Consider the following 6,000-nt stretch of genomic DNA (forward strand, 5'->3'; position numbering starts at 1 on the left):
GAACTAACACCCTGCAAGTCAAGTGGTGTGGCCAAAAAAAAAAAAAAATCCAGGTTCAGCCAAAATAATATATAAGAAGAGAGTCAGAAACACCTGCCACCAGAAAGCTTTTAACTTCTTCCGCCACCTGCTACAGCAATCACTCCCATTCTCAGGTAGATTTTGCCTAATACTTACAAAATATCTGAATGTCCACTATCCACAGGCACTGTGCCAGGCTTTGGGTAAAGTTATTGCATTTTCCCCTTCTGAATTTTATAATTAAATTGAACACACAATTATACTTAAAACATAAACAGTAAAGTATATGATTAAAGCCATACAAATAATACAATCATAATGCTGTAGAAGTACAGAGAGAACAGAAATGAAACACTCTGGTGATCAGGAAAGGTTTTGTGGGGGAGAAAATAATAGAAATGAGCTTTGATAAAAAAAGAAAACAAAAGCTGGAGAAGGAGGGACAAGAATTCTGAACCATCAATTAGCATGAGCAAAGACCCACTGAGAGAGAGAAAAGTTCAGGGTGTGCTCCAGAGATGGTAAGAGGACCAGTTTGGTTGAAAATAGATCAGTCCTGAGGTCCAATCATGGAAAGCGTCAAAGCCAAATCAAGAATTCTAAGCTTTATTCTAGAGGCAAAAGGGAGTCACTCAACATATTGAGCAGAGAAATAATGTGATGGAGGAGGGAGATGCAGTACAAGATGCTAGTAGAAAACAACAGTTGGAGTGTTAAAACATGGTTTGGGTATGAGGTAGTAATAAGACCTGAAATGTTCCAGTACAATTTTTCAACCTTATATAACCCAGGACCCACATACAAAGCCTTAATGCCTTTCATGAAGACTCCCTGTTTTCTTTATTTGTTTCACAAGAAGAACTGAGTTAATTAGAATAATTCATTTTTCTTACTCTCTTTTGTATCTTTTCTGTAGCAATATCTTCTTGACCATTTCTAATCATGAAATTTTCTTTTTTTGTTTCACAAGAACTGAGTTAATTAGAATAATTTATTTTTCTTACTCTCTTTTGCATCTTTTCTGTAGCAATATCTTCTTGATCATTTCTAATCATGAACCGTTACCCCTCTTCAAAACACCAACCTGTGTCCTTCCTCATTTACTGATCATTCTTGTCTGAACATTCACCTTTGCTTTATTACTTACTCTTTATCCTCTATTTAACCATCGACTCCCACCTAATCATTAACCTAATGACTTCTCTCCAGCTTCATACAGTCAAATAAATCTACTCATACTCAATTTTCTTTTCCATTACCTCTTAACTTTTAGTCTACTCACATACAAGTTCTATATGCCCACAACCTTTAGCACCTTTCTGAAGTCTCTGCTCAATCCGAAGACTTATAGTTTGTCTTCCAGGCTCACTGCTAAAACTACACTGAAAGACAACCCTCTCATACTCACTAAGTTTCTATTCCCCTAAGTATTTCAAGATTTCATATACTCAATAATAGCAGCTACCATTTATTTGGTATTTCTTTACGGTAGAAAATACGTCAAGTGCTTTACATGATTATCTCATTTAATATTCAAGATTACCTAATGAGAAAGGCTTTTCCATTTGACAGATAAAGAAAACTGAGGCTTAGAAAAATCAAGCAGCTTGCCCAAGATCACCCCACTAGGAAGTTTTACCATGTTCTCTGGAGCCTACAATGTGGCTCCACTGATTGTACATACTCAGAAACATTTCCCTAAGTCCTTCAATACAGACATCAACCATTTGAGAATTAATATGGATTCCATTTCTCGATCTGAACAATGATAGCCAAACATATAAAACTGTTTATCTCTGTTGACTTCCGAAACTTTGGGAATGAGAAAATGATTTTAACTTCTTAAATCTTTACTGAATGTTTTAGAAGGGAATCTTGCACTGGAAGACTTAACTACATAAATTTGTAAGGTTCCTTTTAATTCTAGGAATCTGTATCAGAAGTGTAACATTCAGCTTTTCAAATTTTGATTCCTAGGAACAACAATCTAATTGGGAAAAGTCTACTCAAGAGTATTCTGAAAATAATTTTGTATTTACAGATCTGATTCTGGCACATTACTTAGACTCTCTAAGCCTACATTTCTTCATCTGTAACACAGAGATAACATCATATGCTTTAGAAGGTTGTGGTGAAAATTAAAGGCTGATGCTTTATTTTCAATAAATTATGGCTTTTATTATTCACTTTCTTTTGTATCTAGAAGTAGTTTAGTTTCATAGGATTTTAATTCAAATCATATCAGCCACAAAAAATCTAGTGACTTTCAATCCAGATCCTAAACACGAATACTACATAAACTAAGTCAATGGGATCCAGATAAACATGTTAAGAACTATATTAAAAACTCAAACTCCCTTCTTTATCACATTTACTCAAGGAATGTTTAAAACATCTCTAATTTTATAAACACAGTATCAACAATCTATTAACACACATTAACATCCAGTACCTTTCCCTCAGTTTCTCAGAAAAATTCTAAAGTCTATTACATTTTAGATAAAGGTATACATAAGCTCCCCTCTCTTAATTACTTTCTCTAGCTCCTCCTACCTGCCTCAGCAAAAGAAAAGCTAGGTAAAGAGCTTATCTAGGTAGTACACAGATAGCTAGGACATATAAAGGTCAAAATCATCAAGAAATATATTCTGGAGACTCAATAAAATATAAAATTGTTACTTGTGTAATATGGAGCACATTAGACACTGGAAAGAACAAAAGAAGAAAAAATAGAGGTAATCAACCTTTTGATCTTGATATAATTTAACCCAAGCTACTTTCATATAAGAGTAGTTAATAATCCCAGGGAAATTCAGAGAATTTCCTGGGTAATAGTGAAATAATTAATGAAGCAACTCAATTTTTAAAAATTTGTCACCAACTTAATATGAGATGGAAGACAGGACATATTCTGGCATAAAGTTACTACCCAGGGTACAGGAAGGCACAGAGTTTTACCTAGTTGCCTCACAACACCTTTCCCTTCCCCCAAGGTCCATATATTTCACAGGGCCATACCTTGTTTTATCTTGTTTAACTTACAGGACACCACTTGCGCTGATTTTCTTACAGGGCTGCCTCCTTCCTCTGATTTGATTAAGGATGGAAAGTAGTCAGGAGTACCACTCAGAGTCAGATGCCCAGACAAGAGTCAGTCATTCAGGGGATCATCGAAATTATCATCATATAATTAGTTATTTCTACATGATCACAACCTCACATCTTAAGAAATTAATCCAGCTCTCATGCATGAGCATTTCAGGGGTAACAAGCTCCCTATGGACATATGTCAGTCTTTAGTCTTAAATTTTTAAATAAATAAGCATTTACAGCGAAACCAGAATCAGCTACACGTGCTATTAGCTATTATAATAAACAGTCTAGGTGTTATGGGAACAAATTCAAAGACTGTAGGTTTTTACTAACTGCTTAGCAATATTTACCATGTGACAATACGATGTACTATTAATTTCTTTGAAAAAAATTGGGTATTAGAGAACAAATTTTCAAATGAAGGTTTATTAACAAGTCAAGATAAGCAAGACTCAGCTTGAACTGACAGAAAAACCTTAACAATGTGTTCTTAAAATGCCCTCCACATGAAATTACCAAGGGTCTTGTGCTTGTTCAAACCTGTAGTCTCAACCACCCTTTGTCTCTTGTGGAATCTCCATCTGCCTTCCTCCCAAGAGTTTTTCTAGACTTCTCAATCCCAACAGAAAAATCAATAAAAGCTACCTACAGGAATATCTTTCCTAAATAACAATCAACAACTTTAAATTCTTTTAAATAAGAGACAACCCAGAAAGAAAATCAGCTTCAGAATGCTGAAACATCTAAGTGCCTGGCACATAACAGGCATTTAGTCAAAGCATATTAAATAGACAATGTTGAGAATAAAAAAATATAACAACTGAACAGTACATTTGATAATATAATCTACCCCTTTGGCTTTGCTGATTATTTTGGAGCACAGCCATAACCAAACAATTATTGTCTCCTAGTGCAGTGTTCCCTTCAACAGTTTACATTGTAATTATGGGCATCACTTTTGCTCTTCAAACTAAAATATAAACCACTTTTATATGTTAAAATACACACACCACATAAAAAGAATTTTTGATGACTCAATCATTCAACCATTTTATTTCTCAAATATATACTGAGGTAGCTAGCCAAACTTTACCAGTCTTAATATACCTCTCCCATAATATAATTACTTCACTGATGTGAAAAATATTTAGTGATATCTAATCAAAAATGCCTTAACTTCCATGCCTAGCTCATTATAGTTTCATGTGGTATTGCTATAACTTGCAGGTTAAAAGTAATCAGCCTTGTATGACTGAATGTTTAAACAGATATATGTGAGTTACACATAGGAACAGAACTAAAACATCAAACAAGGAATGTTATTTTGGGCTTCAAATTATTTATTGGCAAAAGAAACATTAAATCAATAAAGGGAACATCTATATTTATAAAAGAGGCAGAGGCGTGGGTCACTATTGCCCTAGTCAGTTTCCTAATCTGCAGAGTTACAGAACTACACTCTGGAAAAGGCCCAATATGTAAAAAGATAAAAATATAAAAGTGAAGTTGTTCGAGTTAAAAGCAGTTGGGGAGTAAGCCCTGCTGGACTCCTGAGAGCTCTGGAACCCCTAAGGCTCAGAAGAGCACTGTTAAAATAAATAAGCCCTCTGACTCTTCAGAGCTCTGTGCACCTAAAAAGTGACTGTGTTTAAAATTCCAGTGTGCAAATTTGAAAAGATTAAACCTTTTTCCTCAGAACAATTTTTTTTTAAATTCCTAACTTCCTTCAGTAACGTCAAAATCATTTACTCCGGGAAAATAATAACTACCTCCCATAGATCTTCACACCTCCCATGGTCTTCCAATCACTTCTTAAAATGCATTTGGCTCATTACTCCAATTAGCAGAAAATTTAGGGTTAGGGGAGGGGAGGCGAACAGATTTCTCGGCTTGGACAACTGAAGTATGACCTTTGTGGATTTTTAAGTACCATGCGGTGCTTGAGAAAAAAGAAATACCTCCGGTGATGAAATTTTCAAAACGTATCTAAAACTGCGGTTGGTAGAGGCACTCCACAGCCAGCTGTCCTTCAAGAAAATATTTAAAATGTACAAGCTGAACAGAACCACATCTCAACCAAACTCTAACATCAACAACTTTTACCCACACAATTTACACGGTTAAAAAGAGAAGAAATCAGTTCGATTTACTTCGGTGGATTCGTTCGATGCCTTAATAATGAATGAATTGGAAGCATCACTGCCGAGTTCTGAAAGAGCCTCACGCTCAGCTCCGCCCCCTATAAAACCTGAAGCTAATTCTCCAGAATTTAGTGTTTCCAGGCCAAGTCCGGTCCAAAGGAGGCCTCCCCCCTTCTTTCTCCCGGCCTCCCTCCAGGGGTTGGAGCCCAGGGTGGCCGGGCGGGTGCGGGTGCCGGACGCCCCCTCCCCGCTTGGGGAAAGTTCCGCCGGCCGCTCTCGGGACAGGCCGGTCCGCGGCCCTCGCGCGCGCCGCCGTCACAAACACCCCGCCCGGCCTCGGCGGCTGGAGGGTCGCGCCCCCTCCCCGCGCCGCCGCCGCCACAAACACCCCGCCCCCGCCTCCCCGCCGCCTCCCTCGCGGAGCGTTAACCCCTCGTCGCCCGACGCCCGGCTCCGGGGAGGAGGCCGGGCCAGGGGGTGGAGTTGTCGCGTCTCCTCCCGGGAGCGCCCGGGCAGACGCCCGGCTTGTTTACAGGCCCCAGGCCTGGTCGCCGCCGCGCAGGCCCGCGCCGCCCGCCCGCCCTCGGCCCGAGCGTCGCGCTTACCCGGAGCAGCAGAGGGCGGGCAGGTCCCTGGTCCGCCGAGGCGGCGGCGGCGACGGCAGCCGGGGAGAGGGCGGGAAGAGGGTCACCGCGGCGGCGGCCGTCCAGGTCAGGCCGGGGAGGGGGCGGAGGAGGGGAGGAGC

The 6,000-nt window shown here is 39.6% G+C and overlaps 1 protein-coding gene across 1 annotated transcript in view; it reads right to left on the reverse strand.

Moving 5' to 3' along the window:
• Positions 1-6,000, reverse strand: part of PPM1A (protein phosphatase, Mg2+/Mn2+ dependent 1A) — a 43,143-nt gene extending 37,143 nt beyond the window's left edge. The window contains exon 1 of the mRNA XM_004327653.4: positions 5,861-6,000. The gene's annotated coding sequence lies outside the window, so the exon portion shown is untranslated. The remainder of the gene's footprint in view (positions 1-5,860) is intronic.

Source organism: Tursiops truncatus, chromosome 2, assembly GCF_011762595.2.
Source record: "Tursiops truncatus isolate mTurTru1 chromosome 2, mTurTru1.mat.Y, whole genome shotgun sequence".
In the NCBI taxonomy this organism is placed as follows: domain Eukaryota; kingdom Metazoa; phylum Chordata; class Mammalia; order Artiodactyla; family Delphinidae; genus Tursiops; species Tursiops truncatus.